Source organism: Pristiophorus japonicus, chromosome 4 (genome assembly GCF_044704955.1).
Source record: "Pristiophorus japonicus isolate sPriJap1 chromosome 4, sPriJap1.hap1, whole genome shotgun sequence".
NCBI lineage: Eukaryota > Metazoa > Chordata > Chondrichthyes > Pristiophoridae > Pristiophorus > Pristiophorus japonicus.
Window position 1 is genome coordinate 228605171 of NC_091980.1, and position 14380 is coordinate 228619550.

Consider the following 14380-nt stretch of genomic DNA (forward strand, 5'->3'; position numbering starts at 1 on the left):
ACCGGAACAGCTTTGTCAGGAATCTGTTTGAATACCTTAAAACAGATTCACTGGCAGGCTGCTAACAACATGGGAAAACAGCATCGGAGCAACCGACTGCTGCTCGAATCCCGCAAACACCATGAGTGGGAGATAAGGGACCAGGTTATGGTGGGAAACTACGCTAGAGTAGGGGTCTTTGAGGCACTGTACATGGGACCGTACCACATTGTCGACAAGGCAAGCCCCATGGTCTATGCCATAAAATTGCCCCGCCGAACAAAGTGGTTCCACATAAATCAGTGCAAACTTTTCAACCCAAGGGCAGCAGCAAAATGTAAGGGACAGCCAAAAACTGTAAACCATACTAAAGACAGGGACCCCCAGCCAACAGCCCCCGACTGTGGAATTCCCACAGGAGACGTGGCAGACCCACAGACTGTACCTCGAGGGGCGGTGGACTGTGTTACTGGAGGAGCTGTCCCCTCAATCATTTGGGACTCGGACCCACCCCCAGCAGCCGAAGCCTTAAGAACAACTCCCCGCACACCACGGCCAAAGACACCGTGGTCACCAGCGCTCCAATTTGAATGGTTCAGCCCCGGGAGAGGGACCAGCCGCAAAAGGGCACCTAAGGTCAGAGACCAGCCCGCGAGCAGGGACACCCAGCCGGTAGCCTCAGACAACGAGGGACCCCCAGAAGAGATAGCGGTGGACCAGCCACCAAGTGAGAGTCCCCAGCCCGTAGCCCTCGACCAGGCAGAACCCCCAGGGGAAGAAACGAACCAGGCAGCCACCCCCAAAGGAGCGGTGTGCTGCAGCACCGGAGGGGATGTTCCCCCGATAGTGTGGGACTCGAACCCACCTCCAGTCAGGGTACTTAGGGTTAGACGGTGCAGTCCGACCTATTACCGACCTCGCTGGACACCCAGCGGGAGAAGAAGAAAAAGAGAAAGCAGAAATTAACCTGGCCACCCGGAAACGGGTGGCAGATGTACATATATAGTGATGTGAATTTAAGGATGTTTAGCAATATGAATTTAAGTATGTTTAGCAATATGAATTTAAGTATGTTTAGTGAATATGTTTAGAATAGTGTAAGATTTATCTGTGTAATGATAAGTATATATGTATTAGTTAACTGGGGTAAGGAAAATAATCTACCTGTGCAGCTGTTAAAAGAGGCACAGGCCGGGTAATATCCGGGAGTAAGAAGATTCTACCGGTATAGCTATTAAGGAAGCACCGGTAAGATAACAAGCAGAACGTCTGTAAGATAAAGTTAAAAGCAGGAATCAGTCCACAAGGAACTGATTAAGACAGCCAGTCAATTAAAGACTATGAGCCCAAATTTGTAACTCAGTCACCTTTGTCAAGCCAAAGAGCTTTCTCAGGACGAGACAATCTGTTTTATGTGCCCTTACAGGAAAGAGGTCAACGTGAGAAGGATCCTGTTCCTGCTCGCCCTGATAAGGATGAGCAGCAGCGACCGAGGAGACGTGGAAGAATCCCTCATTTACGTGTGTTCAGGAGGAAGAGCACCGATCGTAACCGCCTGGTGGTGGCCCCCGAGACGTGGAAGAACTCGCCGTTTTCGCCCACGAGGGAAGATGGTCAGGGTGGCTGGGATCTAACTCTACCCGCTACTCCAGCCAGGAAGGTTTTACCGACGGGGAGGCCTCACTTCCATGCCCCCGGATGCGGATCATCGCTGCCTGAGTCAGTGTTACAGAGGGAAAATGTGTATGTTTGACTTGCAAAGGGAACATTCCCCTGGGAAGATGGTGGTGGCTCAGAAAACTCAGCAAGGATGCATGGGACCAGAAATCGGACTGGAAAAGACTCGGTAATGATACGTACCGCACCATCACGGGGACACGGGGAGGAGTGACAGTGTGTTAAACAAATGATGGGAATCCGAACAAGGAATTTATGTTTGCATGTGGGGATCAGAGAGTATTTGTCCTGCAGGCATATCAATCGCCTTCGCCAGGCAATGGCAAGATGAAGGGGAAGGAATGAGATGGGATTCTAGCCTACACGGGTGCGCGGTCCCACACTCCCCACTCCCAATTAACGCCACCGAACTAAGAGCACACATTAAGGAACCCCTGCCCACAACCCCGCCAATACACACAGCAATAGAAAGGTGTCCTACCACCACCAAGGGACTTAGGAATGGATTAGTATTGGCACCGACCGAAAAGGTGTTATACCAGGGGATACATTATGCAGTAGCTTCAGTAATTTTAAACCTTACCAAGGTACACCTGCCTGCATGGTGCCCGAAGGAAACAGAGCTGCTATACCAAGGCCCTACTTAGAGACATGTTCAAGAAATTTTATGAGTTAGACTTTGGAAATGTAGACAAAGCAAACCTATACACTCTAAACGCTAGGGACACCATGGGCTCGGGGAGACCTAGAAGGGGAATCATAAACGATGTTTTCACTACCTACAATACAGCATCTTCTGTAATAAATGCCTCGATGACATAGAGCTGCAAACACAGATAAACAGTTTAAAGACCCAATTGAGAAAAATCCTAAAACAGGAGAACACTGTAGTAGGATCAGAACTACACGAGGACCAGGCTATGATGGTCTATTTAAAAGAAATAGTGGCTGAGCTGGAAAAACATGCACAGACAGTGAATGCATTTATATGGGAGGATAGAAATGCTTCTGACTAGGCTGCACAGAACGAGGTGTGCGTATTATCTGGGGCATGGTTGTTGGGCGAGGGCCACAACAACCTGGAGGATTTAAAACAAGGTGTAGTCCCCTCTTGGATCAAGAACAAGCACCTTGCAGCCCTCCACCCGTACAGCAATTCACTAAGCCCGTGCCAGCTCCACCTAGCCTCTGAAGCCAACCCTGTTCCAGTAGACTGTGGGAAATCTAACCACACTATTATGGGGATAGTATTAAGGATGCCGGTCATAGGTGGGACAGCCCGGCCTGCACCGGTATACCGGGTGGAGAACATCGGAGTTATTCAGGGAAGTGCACACATTCGTTCACAGCGGTCCCACCCTATGTCATAAAGTGGGAGCGTACTGTAACGGGTACTGACCTCTCCGGGTGCCGGAGCCAGGGTGCACACGTAATGGGTGAGTGGCCATTCAAAGTCACAGTGTGGGTTTAAAGCTGCTGGTGCACAGCCTATTAACTGCACCATGGAGATAATGGCACAAGTCCATGTCCCTCCACAGGTAACATACATAGGGGGTGGGACATATTGTGTCACCACCAGTGCACCCCACGACCAACATGGACACTTCTGGTGTCCGGTAAGTGACAGCAGTTTTTGCTTCAAACCTGAGGCATCAGTTCAAGTGGCCCAGGAACGGATTGTCCCCATTCCTGAACCCTCCACTGTCCATCTCACTGTGAAGGAAAACATCACAAACCTGCAGGATTATCTTGTACATTTTGGCTATGCAATTTCCCCTCTACCCAAACATCTTACCGCTCTGCTAAAAGCCGTAATTATCTCACAAAAATACTTCTATACTCTCGAACAGAAAACCATTGAGATAGGGAAAAAGATTCTTGAAATCACCATTCCGCCTTGGTGGGACCTTTTCAGAAATATAGAGGTCCCAGTCTGGATCCGAATCACTTCCCACACTTTAGTTATTTGTCAACTCACGATTATACTTTACTTATGGTGTCTCACTTGCCGAGTGAAACGCAGAGGCCGTCAGGTCAGGCACCAAAAGGTGCTATACGCTCCTTGGCCGAACTTGGGAATCGCGCAGGGAAGGGTGACACCATACTGCCATGTTTAATTTGTGTTTGATTTTACCTGCTGTAAACCGCAACTTCGTGAGTGTTGTAAGAGTGTTACTTAAATGTTTTGACTATGTACCTTTATTTTACTGAACTTAAAACATGTTTGACTATGGACCTTTTATGCTATTTGAGAATGTGTTACTATGTGTTTTTATTTTACTTTACTTAAAGTTGTGTGTGACTATATACCATCATTTTACTGTGAAAACTGAGTAAAAGAGGGACATCATACCCCCTCTATGCTATAACCGAATTGTAATGACTGTATTCACCTGTATATTGCATTGCATTTCAACGGGGGATGCAGGGTAATGTTTAGCCAGTATAAATGCAGGGAAGGTTGACTCTCGGGAGCAGGAATTTTGCTTACCTTGATTGACACTCAAGGGTGTGGAGTGTCAACAGGAGGGAATGAAGGAATGCAAAATTCACCAGAATCCCCCCTGTGTTTGGGCTCATTCAAAAGGAAATTTAATTTGGGACTATCTATTGAAAAGTTTGGAACTCTAAAGTGCTTATGGAAGAAACTACGAACTTTAATAGAGTTATGAACTTTTACAAGACAAATTCAAGGCTGTGGGCGGACCTAGGGAACAAAGGAAGCCCACTTGTTTATTGGAGCTGTCTGGGTGTGAGGACTGAGTTAACCTGTCTGGAAGAATGAGTATTTGGAAATCTTCCTCCACAAGAGACATTACCATCACAGCATCACCCAGAGATAGCTCCCCATCAACATGGGTCTGGACAAATCTTTTCAGCATATACATCACAAAGAGGCTCACTCCAGCCTGTATGTGAAAGGCTAAGCACAAAAGGACATTGCAATTACCAAACTAATATTTCCATCAGGAAACAGTTTTTCGAAGATCAACCCACCCAAGACATAATCAACTTTAATGAGCCCGACAAAATATTACAAAGAAGAACCAAGCCCGCCAAAATTATACAAAGGATTGTGAACAGATTGGGCGGCAAGATTAGAACACTGAAAATCATATAACTGGCCACTGTTTTCAACAGAGGTTAGCCGAGGTTAGAGAGAGAGAGAGAGAGAGATGAGAAGACGAAGAGAGAGAGTCGGGGAGAGAGGTGCTCGTGACTACCTCATCAAAACAAGGAGAGAAACCAATGTGACAGTTGTAAAACTAACTTCAACAGCCTCGAAGTCTTGAAGTCCTGAGGGACGGAAGAACATCACCATCTACCATTAACTATCAAAAGGATTGGTAAGCATAAATCCCTGCCCTGGAGTCTAACCTAGCTAGAATTAGGTATTGGGAGGTGGGAGGTATAATTTTACTGCAACCTCCTTTGAATGTGTAGTGTATGGTACTTTATTAGAGTGATTATAAGTTTGACCTTGTACCTTTCCTTATACTGTCCTTTATTAGAGTGATTGTAAGTTTGGTCGTGTATTTTCTTACTAGATAATAAGCCTGTATTACTTTGACTGTAATAAAACCAAAGTTCTTTGCATCAAACCAGCAACCTCTGCACTTTTGTCACACCCCCCAAATAAATCCAGAGTACAGAACCCAAGGGAGTGAGAGCGATTTGAAACCGCTCAAGTTGGTCAGAAGGGAACCTGACTCCCTCATAGAGACCACAACACACCCCAACCCTACCCACCCTCCCTCACAAGCACACAACAGTGAACTGATCGACAATCTCAGGAGAGTACAGCACGTAGCCTCCGGAATGGTCCAGGCATCGGAAACGCTGTTTCAAGATGCCAATGGTCCTCTCTATGATGTTGCGTGGCACAATGTGCGACATGTTGTATTCACGGTCAGCTTCCATCCGGGTTACGCATAGGAGCGACATGAGCCAGGTGGCGAGGCCATATCCTTTGTCTCCCAGTAGCCAGCTCTGCCCTTCTGCCTGCTGCAGATACATGGCAGATATAATGCTGTCACGTAATATGAATGCATCATGGGTGCTCCCAGGGTATCTTGTATCGACTGACATGATATGATGCATGTCGTCACAGACGAGCTGCACATTAATGTAGTGGAAGTCTTTTCTGTTCCTGTTTTCTCGGAATCCTCCAAAGGTGCTCGCAAGGCGATGTGGGTACAATCAATGCAGCCCTGTATCTTTGGGAAGCCAGCAATCCTGGAGAAGCTCACAGCCCTGTCAAGCCAGTCATGGGGAACTTTATGAAGTAATTCCTCCGCGCACACAGTGCAGCCATCACCTGGCAAATGCAGACATGTGTTGCATGTTGAGAGATGGCGCACACATCCTCAGTTGTAGTTTGAAATGAACTGGAGGTATAGAATGAAAGTGCAGCTGTAATCTTCACTTCAACTAACAAAGCAGTCCTCCTGATGCTTTTAGGTTGCAGGTCTGCTTTGACCAACTCACAGATCTCAGTTACAACTTATTTGCGGAAACGCAGCCTTCTGACACAGTCTGCATCACTCAGGTGGAGGTACGAACACCCGGCTCGATATACCCGAGGTGGGTAAGGCCTCCTGCCCAACACCCGATGGGCTCTGATATTCCTAATGCGATGAAGTCGAATCAAGTGCTTCCTACGTAGCACCATGATGCAGAAGGCTCGCACAAGGTATGGCATTGTCAGTATTGTCCCCATACTTAAATTTTACCTTTGAAAGAAGCTAAAAATGGCAGGAAAGCAGGCAGGACAGGTTCACAGTTCTCTCTCCCCAAGGTCTGTATGGATGGACCACACCCAAGGTCCTGTGACTTCTGCTCTCCCCCTTGACTAATTGTAGTCTTGTGACTTCTCCCCTTCTCTCTCTCCCCCCCCCCCCCACTACCCCTTACTCATTGCAGTCTTCAGAAGTCTTCCGATCAGCACCTCGCTCTCTCTCTCTCTCCTCCACCACCCCCACAGCTTGTTTTCCAGCCGTGCCCCGAGCCCCTGTGTCCGGGCGCGGGGCCGCTTCTGCCGGCCAAAGCTACGACCCTCCAGCCCTGCTTCAAGATGTTCAGTGGTAGTGAGTGAGTAAAAAAATAAGAGAAAACTTCTGAAATCCAAAAACTTCCATTTACTACATTGACAGGTAAAAAAAGTTGAAATTTATTATTGATTTTGATATGTTCTTGACTCCCTCCAAAATCTTCGATTGAAAACAATGGTGTCTTTCAGCGCCGATTTGTCAATGTGCGCTGGTTTTCTTAAGTGCCCAGAAGATTTTTCGGGAGTGGCCAGATATGCCGACTTAGGAGGAAAACATTTTGGCCAAATTGCAAAAAATTATAAAAACTGCGGCAGACATGAAGGAACCCCCCTATGACGTAAAAAAAAACTGGCCTAGAAAAATCGTAACTAAGTCAGTTACGCCGGCGCAGATCACAGATCAAAATAAATACAGCAAAAAAAACGGCACACCCAAAAAAAACGGTGCAAATGACCCGGGAAAATTGAGCCCTTTGTTTCTACTAATTCAACATTTCAATAAAATTCTGGCACACAGGTGAAATGTTATGACAATTAGAGACACAATGATCCATGTCTAGATGTGTAAGAGTAAAGGGAAGGAAACAATACAAATGTTGTAATTCCCAAACGTGCAGAGTAAATGATGTGTACATGGTAGAGAGAACTTCCATTACTGCTTACCAGCTCCTTTTTGTCTGCTCCCTTGATAACCTGACCTTGAGGAATGTTGTGTATAAAGAACTTTATTTTCATCCGAGCTTACAAAGATATATCATTAAGTGCTGATGCTGCAGTTTGTAAATAATTGCATCCATCCAAGTGATGAATTGCACCTGCATTGCCTACATAACCGAGATGCTGCCACCCCACCTAAGTTTGGCAGGCTGGCAGTAGCTACAGAATTCAAGTACAAGAATTCCCAGAAGCCATGAGGGTTCTTACTAATTTGCTTTTAGGATATTCGTTTTGCCTTTTCTACTTCTTCCAAGAACGCTAAAAATAATTCACAATCTGGGAACATGATATATAACTGCAGCTAGAAGAGAACAATTGATCATAATCAATCCATGCTGCTTTCTCTCTTTCTCTCTCTCTGTCTTGTTATGTTTCTCAAGCTTTCTGCTCTTTTACCTGTAACTAATTTGGTAGAATTGTGGAAATTCTAATGAATAGTTAACAATTTTGACAGTTTTGACAGCTCTGCAGGTCAGTCTTCAATAGACCCTGCAATATCCCTTGTGTGTTCTTCGCTAAAGAAGTAGAAAATTGCATTATCGAATGATCAGACATTCAGAATAATTCCGTGATCAATTAGTCAAAAGTTTCTGTTTATAATTTGTGATTTGGTCAGTTTTGTTATTTATATCTTGGCTGGACTGACAATAAGACAAATATTAGAATATTATTTTCCAACCATGAAGAACTTTGTCACAGAGCAAGGTGTCTTATTAAATATTTATTTGGTAACTGCAATACGAGCTCAGATACATATTAAATTTTGCAAACCTGCAAATGTCAAGGTTACTATCAATATCCAATATTATTGAAAGGGATGAATAGTGCTTGAAATTAAGATAAATTTTCACCTGGTAATTGGCCTTCAGTTGTTAGATATTGATGTTAAGATTCATCGATAATTTTAAATAGATAGAGCTGCTTTGAAATTGAATACTACACCCTTTCAAACCTGGAGTGAGAAATTATTAGTGAGGTTTGTTCCCCCACTGAATAATGCGGATAGAGTCAGAAGACTAACAGTAATATTCTCGTTTTTACCATAAGGATAAATATGACCAAGAGTAAAGGGAAAATAAAGAACTTTTCATGACTAGAAAGAGATTTCAAGTGACAAATGTGATTGTCACCATGAAGTACATTGTTAATTATTGGACGGAATTAAAATTAATAGTTTCTACCAGAAATAGTTTAGGATTGGCCCAGAAATTCCTTCGTGCTGGCAGGCTTCTCTCGGCTCCACTTTCAGCTTAGTATTTTTAACAAACTTATCTTTTGATGGTGGCCTATACACCACTGGCGAAGTCGTAATAAACCTAATTTTTTGAATGCAGCTGCATTCAGGGCAACCCAATGTTGCACAGGGGGCCTCAAAGCAGGAGTTGGGCCTCTTAATTTCAACCTCTTCTTCTTAGGCAGTCCCCCAGAGTCGAAGATGACTTGTTTCTACAATAAAATGAATTCTAAGGTGACTGATGAGACCAATGCGGGATCTAAAGACTCTGTCACAGGTGGGGCAGGTGGTGGTTGAAGGAACGGGTAGGTGGGGTGCTTGGTTTGTCGTATGCTCCTTCCATTGTTTTCGCTTGGCTTCCGCGTGCTCCGGACGAAGAGTCTCGAAGTGTTCGGCGCCTTCTCGAATGCTTCTCCTCCACTTTGAGCAGTCTTGGGCCAGGGATTCCCAAGAGTCATTCGGGATGTTACATTTTTTCAAGGAGGCTTTGAGAGTGTCCTTGAAGCATTTTATCTGCCCTTGTGGGACTCGCTTGCCGTATCAGAGCTCAGAGTAGAGTGCTTGTTTCTGGAGTCTTGTGTCAAGCATACGGATAATGTGGCCTGTCCATCAGAGCTGATTGAGCGTGATCAATGCTTCGATGCTGGGGATGTTGGCCTGAGGGAGAACACTGACGTTGGTGCGCCTATCCTGCCAATGGATTTGCAGGATATTGTAGAGGTAACGTTGGTGGTACTTCTCCAGTGCTTTGAGGTGCCTACTGTACATTGTCCACGTCTCTGAAGCATATAGGAGGATGGGTATCACTACTGCTCTGCAGATTGTTGTGGACACGTAAATAACTGACAAACTGAGCCAGGAGAAATATAAGTTAATTTAACTGTACTTTTTTACAGCCCAAAAAAGTGTGTCAAACCGGCATGAACCAGCATGAATACAGCAACTGTGAATAGTTCCCACAGGGTCCCAATGCCCGTCATGTAACAAATAAATAGAGTATGAACACAACATATTTCCCCCCTTTTTTAAAACCACAGACCATGTACAGGCAAAGGGCTAGAACTCCACTTTTGTGTTTATCGCCCAAAAATGAGCGCTATTTCCGGCATGGGTGGTAAAAAAGGGTTTTCAGATCATCGGCTTCTCACCCATTCTCAAAACACATAGTTTACATTTTTGAAAATGGGCGTTACCATGAGCGATATCAAATGGGCGGTAGCGTTACATTTTTTTTACCTTCTGCTGTAAAATGTGGCCGTCCTTAGCAATGGCATGGCAACACTCGATTCCCGCGATTCTGGAGGTCAAGAGTCACCATGACATGCGCAGAAGAGGAGACAGAGAGAGAGGGAGCTCAGAGGGACTGAAGGCGTGGCTGGGCGTGGTGTGGTTGCTTTGGGAGGAAGGAGGGAGACTTTAGAGCTTCACAGCAAGTAGGCAAACAAAAAATAGCTGTTACCAGCCACATATTTGATCGAATTTGCCCGATAATGGAGAGAGAGGCGGAGGCATCACAACATGCTGTGGAGACTGAAGCTGGAGAGAGCAGTGAGGCAGGAGAGGAGAAAATTGGTGGCCGCAAAAGAGCCAGGAGGTTCTCGGACGAGGCAAATGCCTTCCTCCTGCAGGAAGTCGAGTCACGTTGGGTTGATTTGACACAGGGAGAGTGTGGGAAGCCTACCCCAAAGGCCTACAAGAGGATATGGATCGAGATAGCAGAGGTGGTCTCGTCGGCGACCAACAAGGAGCGTGAGGGCAACCAATACCGCAAATGATGGAATGACCTTGTGGGATCTGCAAGAGTAACTATTACATTGATTTACATGTAGTTATGTATTTATATAATTTGATTTGTAACAGTCATGAGTGACTATCAGCAGAGAGCAGGCCAACCTAGACAGGGTCTTGTGTAACGAGAGAGGATTAATTAGCAATCTGGTCATATGTGGCCCCTTGGAGAATAGTGACCATAATATGGTAGAATTCTTCATTAAGGTGGAGAGCAACACAGTTAATTCAGAGACTGGTGTCCTGAAATTAAAGAAAGGAAACTTCGATGGTATGAGGCATGATTTGGCTAGGAAAGACTGGCAAATGATACTGGGTTGACGGTGAATAAGCAATGGCAGATATTGAAAGATTACATGGATGAATTACAACTATTGTACATCCCTGTCTGGCGTAAAAATAAAACAGGAAAGGTGGCTCAACCATGGCTAAAAAGGAAAATTAGGGATAATGTTAAATTCAAGGAAGAGGCATATAAATTGGCCAGAAAAAGCAGCAAACCTGAGGACTGGCAGAAATTTAGAATTCAGCAGAGGAGGACTAAGGGCTTAATTAGGAGGGGGAAAATAGAGTATGAGAGTAAGCTTGCAGGGAACATAAAAACTGACTGCAAAAGCTTCTATAGATATGTGAAGAGAAAAAGATTAGTGAAGACTAATGTAGGTCTCTTGCAGTCAGAATCAGGTGAATTCATAATGGGGAACAAGGAAATGGCAGACCAATTGAACAAATACTTTGGTTCTGTCTTCATTAAGGAAGACACGAATAACCTCCCGAAAATACTAGGGGACCGAGGGTCTAGCGAGAAGGAGGAACTGAGGTAAATCCTTATTAGCCAGGAAATGGTGTTAGGGAAACTGATGGGACTGAAGGTCGATAAATCCCCAGGGCCTGATAGTCTGCATCCCAGAGTACTTAAGGAAGTGGCCCTAGAAATAGTAGATGCATTGGTGGTCATTTTCCAAAATTCCATGGACACTGGATCAGTTCGTATGGATTGGAGGGTAGCTAATGTAACCCCACTTTTTAAAAAAGGAGGGAGAGAGAAAACAGGGAATTATAGACCAGTTAGCCTGACATCGGTGGTGGGAAAAATGCTGGAATTAATTATTAAAGATGTAATAGCAGCGCATTTGGAAAGCAGTGACAGGATCGGTCCAAGTCAGCATGGATTTATGAAAGGGAAATCATGCTTGACAAATCTTCCAGAGTTTTTTAAGGATGTAACTAGTAGAGTGGATAAGGGAGAACCAGTGGATGTGGTGTATTTGGACTTTCAAAAGGCTTTTGACAAGGGCCCACACAAGAGATTAGTGTGCAAAATTAAGGCACATGGTATTGGGGGTAATGTATTGACGTGGATAGAGAACTGGTTGGCAGACAGGAAGCAAAGAGTGGGAATAAACAGGTCCTTTTCAGAATGACAGGCAGTGACTAGTGGGATGCCGCAAGGTTCAGTGCTGGGACCCCAGATATTTACAATATACATTAATGATTTGGACGAAGGAATTGAATGTAATAGATCCAAGTTTGCAGATGGCACTAAGCTGGGTGGCAGTGTAAGCTGTGAGGAGGATGCCAAGAGGCTGCAGGGTGACTTGGACAGGTTAGATGAATGGGCAAATGCATGGCAGATGCAGTATTATGTGGATAAATGTGAGGTTTCCACTTTGGTGGCAAAAGCAGGAAGGCAGATAATTATCTGAATGGTGACAGATTAGTAAAAGGGGAGGTGCAACGAGACCTGGGTGTCATGGTACATCAGTCACTGAAGGTAGGCATGCAGGTACTGCAGGCATTAAAGAAAGACCACACCTTGAGTATTGTGTGCAGTTTTGGTCTCCTAATCTGAGGAAGGACGTGCTTGCTATTGAGGGAGTGCAGCGAACGGTCACCAGACTAATTCCCGGGCTGGCAGGACTAACTTATGAGGAAAGACTGGATCGGCTTGGCTTATACTCACTGGAATTTAGAAGAATGAGAGGGGATCTCATAGAAACATATAAAATTATGATGTGACTGGACAGGTTAGATGCAGAAAGAATGTTCCCGATGATGGGTAAGTCCAGAACCAGGGATCACAGTCTAAGGATAAGGGGTAAGCCATAAATGGCCAAGATGAGGAGAAACTTTTTCACCTAGAGAGTGGTGAACCTGTGGAATTTTCTACCACAGAAAGTTGTTGAGTCTAATTCGTTGGATATATTCAAGAGGGAGTTAGATGTGGCCCTTACGGCTAAGGGGATTGGGGGTATGGAGAGAAGGCAGGAGTGGGATACTGAAGTTGCATGATCAGCCATGATCATACTGAATGGCGGTGTAGGCTCGAAGTGCCGAATGGCCTGCTCCTGCACCTATTTTCTATATTTCTATGTTTCTATGTGAGGTCTTGCACTTTTACCGGGAATGTTTTACTCAAAGCCTGCGGTCACGGTGTGCGTCTTTAGGTAAAGAATGATAATAATCATATTAATCATGATTACATCTGTCGGTTATGTGTTGTATCAGTCTCTGTGACAGTACCTAGCAATGATATCACACAATGATCTCATGCCATGTCATCCTGTCACCTTTTGCAGAAGAAGCTATCGACGATGAGGTCCGTGCAGAGGCGAACGGGTGGGGGCCACCAGTCCCCAACGACATCACAGAGATGGAGGAGCAAGTGCTAGCACTCGTGGGGAAGCACCCATGGATGCATTTGCAGACCCTGAAGTGAAGCCACGTGAGTAAAGCTTACACCATTGCGTGATATAAAGTCAATGGATGTCACACCAACTCATATTCGAACAATCATATATGATAGGTGATTTTTTAAAAAGTGTCATAGAAATAATGCTGGCCTAATGAAAATCATTGCAATCCACAATGTGATGATGGTCATGAAATGTGATATCTGAATGATTTTGAGAGCGGTGGTGCTTTTCTCGTGCATATGCTGTGTGTCGCGCTGGAATCACCTTGTCACCCTAGCATCCCCTTCTCCTCTAATAACTTCATTTATGTCTTGCAACTCAGCCAGCAGTGCGGCCCCAGGCAAGACCACAGAGGCCAGAAGGTGGGGGCGCGGGGCAGGAGTCAGCAGACGATCCTACTACATCTGGTGCTGAGGAGCTCCGATTGTCGCCCGTCAATCTGCTGGGTCTGTTCTCGACGGATGAGAGCGCGGATTTTGAAGAACCTGCATCGCCACGCTCCAGAACCCATTCCACCCCAAGGCCATCTCGTGGTCCTCCGGGCATTCCTGCCTCCACTCTGGAGGTGCCTGCCCCAGCACCTCTCCACAGGGCACCCCATTTGTCCCTAGGACAGCGTCGACCCCGCGGAGGTCTCGTGGACGCGGCAGATCTGTTCCACGAGCGCTGCATGACAGCGGAGAGATGGTACAGTTGTCCAGGAGGACTGTAGAGATTTGTGACCAGCTCATCAAAGCATTGAGGGGGTATCTCCCGACACCTGGCCACCATGACCGAGTACATTCCACGCATGGTGGAGTCCCTGGATACGATAGCCAAGAACACTGCTGCCACAGGCCTCCCAGTAGTCCCCGAGTGCGGCACTCCACCCCAAGATCCCGCACCACCACTGCGAATGATAGATGAGAGCAAAGACCAAGATCCTGCTTCTGCATCAGAGAATGTTGCCTCCTCAGCACCCCCTGCTCCCGTATCCGTCCAACCAACGCATCTGCCTTCATTCCCCACAATGAGGCGCTCCTGAAGAGTTCCTCGGCCAGGCGCCATGGAGCGAAGAGGGGAAGGGGTAGAGGTGTGGAGAAGAAGGAGATGGGGGAAGGAAAGTGAGGTGCATGTCCGCAGGTGATGGCTGTGTTATATCTCCATCTGGGTGTATGCAATTTGTTGCAATGTATGGGGACTGGGGACCACCGCTCCTGCTTTGCCTTTGTATTCTGTGTTGCTGGACATGTTGAACAT